At 50.3% G+C, this 13,102-nt stretch overlaps 1 protein-coding gene across 8 annotated transcripts in view; it reads right to left on the bottom strand.

The window, feature by feature from the left end:
- CNTFR (ciliary neurotrophic factor receptor) overlaps positions 1 to 13,102 on the bottom strand; it is a 218,596-nt gene that overhangs the window by 204,074 nt on the left and 1,420 nt on the right. The window contains exon 1 of one of the 8 annotated variants that reach the window (XM_065047095.1): positions 11,967 to 12,247. The exons of 5 other annotated variants lie outside the window; for them this stretch is intronic. The gene's annotated coding sequence lies outside the window, so the exon portion shown is untranslated. Of the gene's footprint in view, positions 1 to 2,423; positions 2,492 to 11,966; positions 12,248 to 13,102 lie in introns of those variants that run through there. 2 more of the 8 variants (XM_065047099.1, XM_065047101.1) reach the window with 2 other exon arrangements.

Raw genomic sequence — 13,102 nt, 5'->3', positions numbered from 1 at the left:
CCCTCTCTTTGCCTGGGGCATCCATCAAAGCCTGTGACGGGGGAGAGCAGCGGATTCCTGTGAAGAAGGACTGAGCGTGATCCCCACCAGCTACGCTGATGAGAATCCCCAATTACGAGCTATTACATTGGGCAAAAACAAAACCTGAAAGCAGCAAGGTCTCAATGCACTAGCTCACCTGGCCACATCAGCAGCTCACTTGTCCCACTGCAGAGACATGCGTAGCTGGCACAAGCATGCAACTGCTGTCTCTTCTGCCACACAGGTTACCGGGTTTGGAGTCTCCCTGTGCAGCCAGCAGCTCTCCTGGCTCACAGCTGAGCTCAGGACAGCAAGCTGAGATCTTCCCCCCATTTATCCCACACCACTGGTTGCTTCAAAGCAAGGCTACCTGCCATTGCAATGCACTGCCAAGGAACCAAAGCACTCAGTACAGACATAACAAGCTCTCCACCACTTTGGGCACCCAAAGTTTGATGGGTGAACTCTGAACACACCCTAAGCACCTGCAACCTGTGCCCACATCTCATGCAGCAAACTTTCGTCCTGTAGCCAGCCAGATTAGATGGTTACAAAGATCCCTCCAGGCTTTATTTTCTGCATGCAATCAAGGAAGATAAATAGCGAACATAGCCACTTCCAGGGTGGAAAAGGGCAGGCTTTTCAGTAGTGCACAAGCACCAACTCTAGCTTTAATATCCTATTTGCTTCCCCTTGCAGAGTACCAGGTTCACTCCCACCTTTTCCCTCCTGGGCTCTCTGAAAGCAGCAGCTAACTACAGCAGCAAAATCACCCCCAGTAGCTGATGCACAATCTCATTCCAACAGGGTGGCACTTGTACTGGGCTGACCACTGATGCTCCCTGCTAATGTGGAAGAGTGTAGCGCACAGCCTGGTCTTCTGGGATGGATCCATCCCACAATTAGCACAAATGAGGAGGGAAGAGCATCTCTGCCCCAATCAGGTCTGCTCGTGCTGGCACTCCATCTCACTAGCGAGTGCCCTGCTCATTAGCATGGGGTCACTCAGCTGCAGCGGGGCACAAGCACCACTTGGCGATTGCAACACCACTCACGTCCACTGCTGTGGAAGTGTTGAATTTCCTTTAAGAGCTTTGAAGCTCTTGGTTTGAATTTGAGAGAAGAAAAGGAAAAAAAAAAATCACAAAGAATTGCAGGATCTCTGTAAACATACAGGGGAAAAAAAGAAAGTAAGCCTTTGAGCCTCTTGACCTTGACAATGTCCTTATAATTACAAGACTATTTATTTTCAGTTAAACCCCAACTATTGAACAGACAGTGTTAAGTTGTTTTTTCCTGAGCAGGTGATTATCCTGCCCAACTAATCTAATGAAAATTATCAGGAGGCTACTGACCTCCTGCTACACACACTAAATAATGCACAAAGCTTCAGGATCAGACAGGCAAATCATAACCCTACCTTATCTTATCATTTTCTATACAGCTCCAGGCTTGTTCCACTTATGTTTGGCTGTGTTAGTCAAATACTATCTTAGTGGAAACCACAGCAGAGCCAGCCCTGAGAACTGCACAGCAGAAAGTTACCTCTGCAAGATTTATTTCCGTAGAAGCCAAGAGCTGCAGCAGCAGATATATTTAGTCTTTAAGCCGCTGTCTGGCTCCTGGAGCTTGTAGCATGATGCAGTGGTACCCTTGCACCGACTGGGCTTTGGGAAAAGGAGTGTTGTCCTGCTACTTTGATGAAGGGTACAAGGAAAGGCAAGGTCTAAAAAATGGGTGCACAAAGAGGCTCATTGCTCCAGGTGTGAAAAGCCAGCCCTTCCACTCCATCCTCTGAGAAGCACCCCCCCTCCCCGTTTCTGCTTCCTCCTGCAAATAAGGCTGCCCACCCCTTTTGGAGATGTCCCGGTACAGTCAGCTGCGTGAGAACCAGGGCAAAGCAAGGAGACCCAACACCAGGGATGTTCCAGCCCCAGCTCAGGGCACACAGTGGGGATGAGGGGTGTGCAGTAATCCTGTTCCCCTTATTGCTATTCCCTTCTCCTTCAAGGGAGACAAACAGCAAGAGCAGCAGCTGCAAGAGATAAAAGCTACAACTAGCAATTAAGAAGGCAAGACCTAAACAAGGAGCCACAAAAAAGTTATCACACACTTCCCATACAGCCCCAGCTTGAGCAGCACACACAGCTTGAGGCATAGATTGCACAGGGGTGACTTCGAGCGTAAAAAAAGTTTCCACTTGGGAAGCTACAGAGAACTGTGGAAAAACGCTGCTAAAGGACAAGCCAAATATTTTCTATGTCCCCCACCAACGTGAAACCCCAACTATACCACCACAGAGAAGACACCCCTCTTATCTACCCTGGCCTTACAGCCTCATCCTTACACCCTCTTTGCCTCTTGGTCCATCAGACCTCCCAGTATAGGAGATCTCAGCTTACCTCCAGTCACCACTGCAACCAGGAGCTTCACCCCACAAACCCAGAAAACTGCCAGTGCCAGCCCCACAACCCTTCCCTTCCTACAGAGCCTTCCCCGCCCCTAACACACCTGATTTATCCTCCCACCCTGGCTGTCATTGGACTGGAGTCACTCTTCTTCAGCTGGGGAGGTACTAAGCAAGACACAGATGGGCAGGACTTCTCATATTTTAAACGGCCAGTTCCTTCCCCTCTTGCAAACTTTCAGAACACGAGGGGCAAACAGTCTCACCCAAAGCAAGCAGAAACAAAAATCAAGGTGGGTTTAGGCATAATGGAAAAGGGAGCAAGAGGAATTATAGCAAGACAGGCAGGAAATAGCACAAGATTCAGCTTTGGGAAAATACCAGCTAACACATGCAAGGAAAATGATCCATAGCAGAGATATTCAAAGGGAAGCAGAAATCTGGGAAAAATTAATGTCCACAGCAGCAATTGCAGGGGGACAGCGAGAAGAGAGGGCTTTGAAACCGAGCACTACCAGGATGGAGGCTCTACCTACAGCAGATCCCACCTCTGCAGAAGGGAGGAGATGCTGCCCTACTGTTCTCTTGGCACGGCTGTGCCAGAGGGTGTCTTCAGAGAGGATCTTCAGCCCCAGGGAGGCTGGCCACACCATCTGGGCACAGCATGGCTGAAAGGGTTAACTGGCCGAGACTCAGCAAAAGGAGAGGTCCTTTGTTTTTCTCTCCCCCCCCTTTCAAATCTAGAAAGTTGTGTGTTGCTGAGGCATCTGAGCTGCTTCTGGAAGAAGTTAGAATGATAATTAAATTCCTCCCATCTCCTAGCCTGGGTGACAGGAACAACCTCAGGCTTCTGGTCACTGAAGCTAACACTGTAATTGCTTGTGTCACAGTCTTGCTCCATCCACATGTGCTGAGTCTACCCTTAAAAGCCCTGCATGTCATTTCATGTCTCTGCTGTCGAGCAGCTGCTTGGTGTCCTCCCTGGGCACAGCAGTGAGTGCCAGGGCTGCAAGAGGGCCATCAGCTGGGTTAGACTGGCATCACCCTACTGAGTTACAGGGGATCCTCTGAACTGCTGTCCCTCCTGGAAAATGCTGCTCAGGCAGAGCTGAGCCAGCTCCCAACAGACACTGTGCAGGATTTGGTGGGCATCAAGTGAGAGATGAGAGCCTGGCAAAAGCCAGAAAAATACATCTGTCTCAGGACTGAATTCATAATCAGCCCAGTCAGGGAGGAGGCTTGCACAAGAGGAAGGGGTTAAAATCACACTGCACAACGCCCTCAAAAATGCACTGAGGACCAAAGCTGGAACCGGTTTCAGGGTCTGGGACCAAGGGACATCTGTAGCTCCAGCATGTGCAGCCATCCCTGCTCTCTGCTGCTCCAGAGCAGAGGTGACACCATCACATTTTCATGCTGGGAAACAGGCACTGAACCCAGCGACCTCCCAGCTCACATGATGGCAGAAGGTTGTGACTGCTCTGGAGGGACTACGACACACCAGAGCTTGCAAATGCATGTTCTGGGGAGGCTTCTCTGCTTCCAGCTGGATACACGTGTCTGTGCTTGTCCCCAAGGCAGACAGCAGCAGTAGAGGCATCCTCTGGTGCTGCTCCTTGCCAGCAGAGCATGGCAAAGCCTTAGAGTGACAGCCTACAGGGACAAGAGAGCAATTTACTCACCACGCATGGACAAGTGCTTGCCTTCCTTGCTGAAATCCAGCAGGCAAGCCGCTGATTACTGTCACTCGCCCTGGTTGTCTCAAGGCAGACATGCAGCCTGCTGGGACGCGGCTGAGAACTCACAGGCTCATCACACACATGCTCACCACTAACACCCAGGTCAGATGAGGCTTGAGGAGGAAGAAAGGATTCCATGCAAGTCCCTATCATTGCCATCTTTAACCCAGCACCCCTTTTCTAGCATGAGCCCTGGCTCCATTGGCTGCTTTTGAACACCCATCACCAGCTGAATTCCAGCATGGCTTGAGCAACAGGGAAAAAGAAAGTTAAAATTGGTTTCTCTTCATGCATCCACCAGCTGAGCTGTTGTTCCAGCCTCTACCTGTTTTTGCCAGTGACAGCAGAGGCAGGAGGAACCTGGCTGGACACCTCCAAAGCAGGGATGGAGCAGGGTGAGCCATTGTAGGGCCAGCACTTAGGAGAAAAGCATCTTCAGCTTGACAGCTCAGCAAATTTGATCTGGAACTGGCCAGAGAGAAATAATGTAAAGCCTTTAAATGTCATCTCAGGGGCTCAGCTGCCAGAAGAACTAGAGACAGACAGACAGATAAGCATACAGTGCTGCACAGAGAGATGGATGCCCTGCTTTGGTCTACACAGGGTATTTACTAATATGTTCCACAGCTGGCATGAGCTGTCAGCAACTCCAGAAGTCTGGTTTTCTGCCACCAGCTCTGCTCTGGGACCTCAAGGAAATCCCAGAATCATTCCAGGTTTGACTTTCCCCTCTTTGCAGGCAATGATGCTTTCCTGCAACACCAGGTGGTGGTAAGGTTAAAGGCTGACCCTGGTAATGTACTGTAGCAAAAAGCCTTGGGCTATAGCAAGGAGCCTTGGGGAACCCTCCAAGCCTAAATGCAGGTGTGCAATACAACAAACCTCTTGCTTGGGTCCTAGACCTAAAGTCAGACCATCCCAGTTCCTTGTTGTAAGACAGAAAGTCAAAATCATCAACCCATTTCCTTTGCTATTGACACTTCTGACCTGGGCAGGTGACACCATCTTGTCCTTCATCCCTCTGCCAGCCCTGGGGAGACACCAAGTCCATTAGTGCACAACTGGTTCTCCCCTGTGCATAAAGCAGCCCTACTCAGAGAAAAACATCATTACCAGCCTGACTGCAAGGACAGAAGTACCAAGACTGGGGAGCACAAACACCGCATGCCCTTGAAGTCAAGGACCCACCATGGCTGTTGGAGAAGTTACTTTTCATCATTGCTTTGCGTAGGAGCGAGCTGGGGTGAACATGAAGTTGCTGAAGCAAAGCAAAGAGGGTTGGGGTGCAGAAGTGTCTATACAGCAAAAAGCACTGTGCAGAGCAGGGACACAGAGCATTGATGATCCCCCTCCCGGTCCTCATACAATCTGAACAAGCCCCAAAAACTTGATGTGCCTCAGGGTTACTGGGGGAAGGCAAGATGCACCAAACTAGAGCCCATGAAGCAGGATGTACAAATAGGAAATGGTTGATAGCAGCTAATTACTCCAACCACAGCCAAACCAGGGACCCCAAAATGTCCTGGGAGTTGGGACTTATAGATACACTCCATCAAGAAGGCAAGGGGTTTCTGCCAGGTGGCAGAGCACATCTGTGACATGACCACAGACACTGTGCAGCCCATATGCCCCGGCAGCACAGATTTCAGCGGATGCTCTGTGCCCTGCCACAGTCCTTACTTTTGTGCACGAAAAAAACTAGACTTGCCAACATACCCAATGGGCCTGTCAAACTAATCACGTTAGGAAGGCTGGAAACACACCAGCAGCAAGGGCCAGCCCCTGCTCGAGAGCCCTTGTAGAAATCACGCATCCAGGAGACGGAAAAGCCTCTTGTCGTTCCCGGAACCAGGTCAATAAAAGCACAGACAACTCCATCCAGAGAGAGGATTTTATTTATTTTTTTTTAAATGAATCACAAGGAAGAGCAGCTTCAGCTCCCCCAGCTGCAAATAGGTGGGCAGGCACAAAAGAGCGAGCACGGAAATGTGTCTGTGCAACATGTGTGGGGAACCCTCCGCCCCTCACATGTCCGGGCTATGGGGTGAGAGGAAGCCACTCCGAACCGCAGCATGGGAGAGCTGTGAAAAAACATCGGCCGCTGGTCCATGCGGCTTCTCCCACCCCCCAGCTGGGTTCCCAAGTCAGACAGCCTCCCACCGACACAGGCGTTCAGCCTGCTGCAGAAGGGGAACGGGCTCAGTGAGGAGTCCAAAGCTGAGCACTCCCAGGCAGCTTTGAAGGGCTTCATCTTCACGGAGCAAGAGCAACCGGCCCTTTCAGGAGAAAAAAAAACCCCAAACAACAAAACACACTTCGTCTAGGTGCATCCAGAACAAAGCTGTTCTGTCCCCAAAGCCACAGTTATTTGTGGGTGCACCTTTGCCATAACACTGTTATTTCTAGAGCTCTTTGCTAAGTGAGAAGCCAGGAGGACAGGATGGAGCTTTTTTTGATTGAATGTCTCAGAGCAGCAGCATTTTGTTGTCTCTTTTTTTTTTTTAAATATCTATTTTTCAAGCCCTTATTTCAGATGGACAGAGGAGGGCAAATCATACATTGGCAAAGACTGGCTCAGGCTGGCTGCCTTTTGCATCTGAGAACCACAGTTTAACCACAGGAGAGGATGTGTCCCCATTATCACCAGCATTTTTTAAGCCATGGACGAAAGGACCATGGTGCAGAGAGCTTATCTATACTTGAAGCAGACACAAGCTTCATTTATTATATGTAATATTGTTTAATTTCACAAGCCAACGCTTGCGCCTGGCCCCGAGGAAGCCAGCCCAGCCTGCCTTCTCCAAGCACGCACCAACAGATCTCTCCTTCTGCATCGCTCAGCTTGCAAAGCTCCAGCAAAGGGAACTTTACACCTCTCACAGATGATCCTATGCAGCACGCAATAGCTGCTGTGCCTGCACGGGATTTGGGCAGGGATCAGTCTGGCTCATCCGTAGCTGTGCTGCTGGGAATTTGCAAAGCACGTAGCAATAAGACGCCTTGGTGGTCACCCCGAAAGAAGCTATTTCTGGAGCAAAGACGGCACAATAGTCAAAAAGCAGCTACATTCTCTACCTCCCTATCCATCACCTACAACATGGCATCATGGCACCCCAAAATGTAAAGCGGTGTGTGTCCCCTGGGACTGAAAAGCCATGGCAATAGCACGCAGCAGGGATAGCCAGGTGGGTCAGCCCTGCAGGTCCATGGCAGGGTCCTACAAGTTACTACATCCAGTCTCACCCATGCTCCAGAGACTGGGAAAGCCACTAGAGACCACTAGAATCAGGAAAATATTAGGCTGCAACTTTGTGAACAATATGCATTCACTGGCTTAACACCTACATAATTAAAAGCAGGCGCATCCATCAGTAATTGCTGGCACAGGGATGTGCCTGGTTGTGTGTTCGCTTTAGGGGGCCTGTGATACTACTAACAAAAGCAAAGCTGGCCACCGGTCCCTCTGTAGAGAGAGGCTGGTGGCAGTACCGATGAGACATACAGCTGACCCTGCCTTGCCCCAAGGATCTCCTCTTCCCATCCAGAGAGGAATAACAGTAGGTCCTTCCCCCCAACGAGATCTGAGCCATCCATTGCTGCTCCTAGAGGAAACCATCACCCTCAGGGGCATTTGGGTGGCGAGGGGATAGATTCAAAAACCCATGGCAATTCAACAGGGCTTTGATAGCAGTGGGGATCTCAGCCCTGATGAAGAAGAGGATGCTTTCACTCACTGACACTGAGAATGACAACAAGCCTTGCTCTCCACACTCACCCACAAGCCAACTCCCCAGCTCCACCTGGCTCCTACTGGCTTTTAGTGTCACTGGTGGGAATGGGCAACTAAAACTGTCCTCTCCTCACACGATGGAGAGAACTGATTCAGTAAATATCAATTGACTCTATGGTAAAAAAACAGGGAGTGAGAGCAGCCCCAAGTGCCTCCTCTCAGATGGGGACCAACCACCCCACCACCCAATTTTGGGTCAGCGAACATCCAGACTGTGAGTCACTTCTAGCATCGAGGCACAGCCTCCCAGCAGCCTCTCCCCCTCACCAGCATTTCTTGTGCCGCTTCCCCCGCCAGTTCCCCTGCTCATGGGGTGTGTTGCATAGTATTTAAATGCAACCAGGTCCAGGCAAGCCAGATTTCAGTTGATCCCATGTCCCCTCTGTAAGGCAATGTTAAGAGAGGGGTCATGCTCCCTCCACCAGCTGCTGTAAACACAGACACGAGTACTACAGTACAGCATTATTTATTGCAAACCCTCCCAGCCTTCCTTGCCCAGCCTCCCCTGAGCAGGGAGCAAGCAGAAAACAATTCCTTCAGGGAAAAGAGAAAAGAGATTTCCCACATAATGGGCACTAGTATTAATTTTTCCATCTGCCGCAGCTTTCCTTTCATTCTGCGACTTTATGAACTTCACTCGATGCTGGCAGCAGCCCCGGAGGGCATCACAAGTCACCTGAAGGAAAACGGCTTTTTCTAGCGCCGGCACCTGAGCTTTTCCCTGACAGAGGGTGGCAGCCCCAGCCATGCACGGTCACGCTGCCCAGGCAGCTCAGAGCCACGCCGACCGATCAGCCGTGCCTCAAGAGGACTTCGATTACATCTTTAGGGTGTCACGGCTAATTAGAGCCCTGACTATACCCTCTAATTAGGTAACACCTTCAGACAAATCACCCTCTCCTCTTCAAACCGTGTCACGCCTTCGGATACAATCCCTAATTGACTTAAAAGTAGACTCGGTGTTTCTTTCCGGATCTCCTTCCACTTCATAAGGCGTTTCAAAATAAATAAGCCCCTGGCCGTCAGCCCCAGCTCAGAAACCAGCTGGGGAAGTGCCCTCGCATCCGCACAGGCACGCACCCGCACGGCCGGACGCAAAACCTCCATCGGAGGCACAAAGCAAACGCACCGATGCAGCAGCATCATCCTCCTCTGATCTCTCATTTCTAGCCATGCTAGTGCTACTTTTGACAACAGTCAGCAAAGCCTTTTCTAGGAGAATGGGGGTATTTGTGATGCGTCAGTGTCCTATTAAAAATATTGCCTGGGGCCTTGAGAGACAAGCAGTGTTCCAGTAAAAGAGCCTGGTATCCAGCGACAGAAGGCATTAAAAACCCTAACCATTCAGAAATTAATACGCCAGAATTCTACCAAGCATCAACATTTTAATCCAGAAGCTTGATTTCTGTTTTCATTAAGTAATGAAATGTTTTCTGAATGTTTTCAGTTTTCCATTATTGCAAAATTTTAAGTAGATATGCAAAAAAACCACACCATCGTAACTGCAAATGTGCTGAACAAAAACTATCAAAATTCATAGAAGATAAATATTGAGCCCTTCCAAGGCTGCTATGAGAACAATGTCTCTTTATTTGCTTTTCGCGAGGTTTGTTATAACAAGAGAGCGAGATTCCAGTATACAGTGTTTTAATATACATACATGCATTCACAGCTGGAATAATAGATTTTAAGGACAGAAGACAATATTACAGCTGAATGTATGCAGAAATACATAAACATACCTTCAAAAACACATTCTTCGCACCCTATCCAGATATATACATGGACACATATGTATAATATATTTATACACACACAATCCCTCATGTTTCCGATTGATCACAACCATTCATTAAATCAGACTCTCTAAAGTTTCTGCTGCTTTGAGAAAACATGACTCTGAGGAGACATCATGCGTGAACTTAACATCCAGCAGAAAATGAAACCACAACACGCTTCATCTTGAAAGCCATCTCTGAATCTAACTTAACCCCTGCTTTGGACAATGCCTCCAGAGAGGCATTAAAATCACGATAGGTGTTTTCCTGGATTTCCCAGATTCTCTGGAGACTCCCTGGCACTCTGGCCGAGTCCATCTCTTTCTTGCTTCAGAGGTTTTTCTGGCTGAACGCTCCCATCCTTACTCGTGCTGCTCCACGGCTGTAGATACGTGGATCCAGTGGGACAGCATCTGGAAAGCCGTATCCTGCCCTCACCGCAGGACGAGTTACCCGGAGCAGCCTTTGGGGTTTAACACTCAGATTCCTACAAAATGTGCAGGGAGGGGGTGAAGGGTCCAGAGCTGCTTTGCATCCTCCATCCCCATCCCCGACAAAAGGATTCCAGCAGATCTCATGCCCCCTAGTGTCATCCTGGTGAACGGACCGGCACCGGGCACCGGCACCAGGTACCACCTGGCCCGGGCTGTGCCCTCACTTATCCCGCAAGTAAAGCCAGCACTGTGTCCTGCTGGCACCGACAGCACAATTAAATGCTATTTCCAACAGTTCAGGTGAAGGGCAGCGCAAGCTCGCTGGCCCTTCTGAGCATCCCCCAGCCAGCAATAGTCGCCCCGAGTGTCCCTGTGCCAAGCATGGTGCCACTTCCGTGGTGCTCCCACAGAGCCTCAGAAAGATCTGCCCCACAGCAGATAGCCTGAGCGGTGTCCCTGGAGAGGGGCCAAGAGGAGGAGGCAGAGAGCATCTGTGGTGGACACTGTCCAGAATACAACTCCTCCTAAAAATAGATGGTCCCTGGAAGGGCACAGCCCTTCCAGTTAATGAGAACGTGCGGTGCTAGGAGCTCAGGGTTTGGGATAACAAAACTGCGAAGTGCATGAGTGCAAGACACCACTGCCTTTGCACCAAGTCCCTGTTTCTCCCCTGTGAGAACACCTGTGGCACTGAGCTCCGGCCATCAGCATGAGAAGTGATGCACAGAACTAACCCAGAACTCAGCATCCCTGCCTGACAGCCTGCTCTGAGCAAGCAGCGAGATCCAGTATCTCCCAGAAAAATGCCCATGCTGGCTGCAGTGCTAATGGATTTAACTGGGACTGGACCTAACAGACCGAGCATCTAAACAAAAGGCGTGTGCTGGACAAGAACAGAGGAAACGTGCGTTGAGCCCATGCACGTGCCTCAGTTTCCCCATCTGTCCAGCAGCCCTGATGCAGCTTGCGCTCTCTTATTTTGCCTATCCCTCCTCAATCAACTATTAGCTTTCGTGGGGAGAAACACCCCATGGACAGCACCTAGAGCATCGGTCCCTTCCAGCCTGTGGTAGCAGCACACAAACAAACCTTGGCAACTCATCGGCAAAATTTGGAGGAATTCTCCCCAGGGCACTGACCTGGGTATGCTGCTTTCTTCTGCAACACCGAGCAGAGACTATAGCTTAGAATAATGGGGAAGTAACTCAGTTCAGTGCTGACAAAGCATCACAAGCCCCAGCGGGGTGGGAGGGGAGGAGGTGTCCTTCCCTCACGCTGCCATGCCTGGTATACATCATGTTTAGGGCCAGGCATACGTCACCGACACAAAATGGACAAATTGGAGGGATTTCAGAAAAACGAGCGACAAAAATGAACAGGAGGCAGAAGGGATTGATTTACAAGGGCAGATTAAAAGAGCTGCGATCAGTCTAGCTGGGCTGAGCAAGTACTGACAGAAGCAGTCGGATACTAATCTGCAAATGGGATGAAAACGATATGGGAAGGAATAATTTAGCATCTTCAGCAGTAATGGGATAAAATTAAGGGGAACTCAGGGCTGAGTAGGTAGATTAAAAACAAAACAAACCAACCAACCAAAAAACCCCCACAAACAACAATCCAGATTAAAACTCCTTTCCTAGTTTTGCATGACTGTCTCTATCAAAACACACAAAGTCCCCAAAACTCTTTCTGCCTACAACAAGGACCTTTGGGAGCAACCATGCCTCCGTGCTCAAGGTGTACACACAATACACACACGCACACACACAGAGCCCTTTCCCACCCTTGACTCACACTCAGGAACGCAGCAGGGCCTCCACATTAACCCGAGTGATGGAGACTTCACACTTGCAGGGAAGCAGTGGAGAGCGAAGGCTAAAACCACTGGGAGAGGTGGGAAGGTCCCCGCAGAAGGATGTCTTTGCTCTCCCAGGTCTGCACGGGGGAGAGGTGCTGAGACGGCTTCCTGCAAAGTCGCAGGAGTGAGCTCAGCTGCGAGCACTCAGATATTTACACACAAACAGCACATTACTCAGCAACTCCCATTTGTCAGGCGTAATGGCAGCGGCAGCAATAATAAACGAGAGAGCAGAGAGACAGGCTCCCAGATGCACACCCAGCCCCAGCCTCAGCCTGAGCTGGGGCAGGATGTATTCCCCAGCTTGTCGGGGAATTAATTGAGAATGGCCAGGAGCCGGGGCTTGCACCCGAAAAACTCCCGCTGCCAGCTTCGAAGAGTCAGCTACGTCTCCGAAAGCTGAGCCTTGGCTGCACGGTTATTTGTACATGTACGTGCATCATAAGCTTTGTGGCTCTGAGAGGTATCAGGGCTTCTTCCTTCGCATGTCCAGGAGATGCTGAACTCCTTCCATGGGGATGGGGATGCAGCGCTTTGGCAGGATCAGGTCCTCTTGGGGTAAATCAGACCAAAGATAGTGCACGATTATCAGATCATGGCTTGGCCTGCTCAGACAACAGGCTCTGATGAAGTTACCCTAAAGCGCTGTTGCAAATAAGTCTGCCAGGCATGGGGCTCTCATTCCCAAAGCACAGCCTGTCTCAGAAAAGTCCACCCTCCCAGTGAGACCCAGTGAGCTGTGGTCTCAAGACCTGCTCCCTGCAAGATGCCTGGTCGGACACAAACATCCCTCGCACACCTCCAGCCGTCACAGCAAAGCTCTGACTCCTCACGGAAGGGCAGGGAGCTGGGAGCAAGGACGCCTGGTCCCACGTACTTGCAGGCAGCCAGTGTCCCTGCCTCGCTGCCTGCGCGTACGGCCGGCAGGACTGGCAGCAGCCTGTGCAGGTCCTGTTGTCCCTCATGGAGGTACATAACGTGCGCACACATAGAGTGGGCACCGGGAGAGTTGAATGAGCAGAACCCCAGCAGAAGTCAGCAAGTTCCTGAGTAAAAAGCAATCTGAGGAAAG

Source organism: Columba livia, chromosome Z (assembly GCF_036013475.1).
Source record: "Columba livia isolate bColLiv1 breed racing homer chromosome Z, bColLiv1.pat.W.v2, whole genome shotgun sequence".
Taxonomy (NCBI): domain Eukaryota; kingdom Metazoa; phylum Chordata; class Aves; order Columbiformes; family Columbidae; genus Columba; species Columba livia.
Note: the sequence above shows the minus strand (reverse complement) of the source record. Positions and strands in the feature narration are given on the sequence as shown.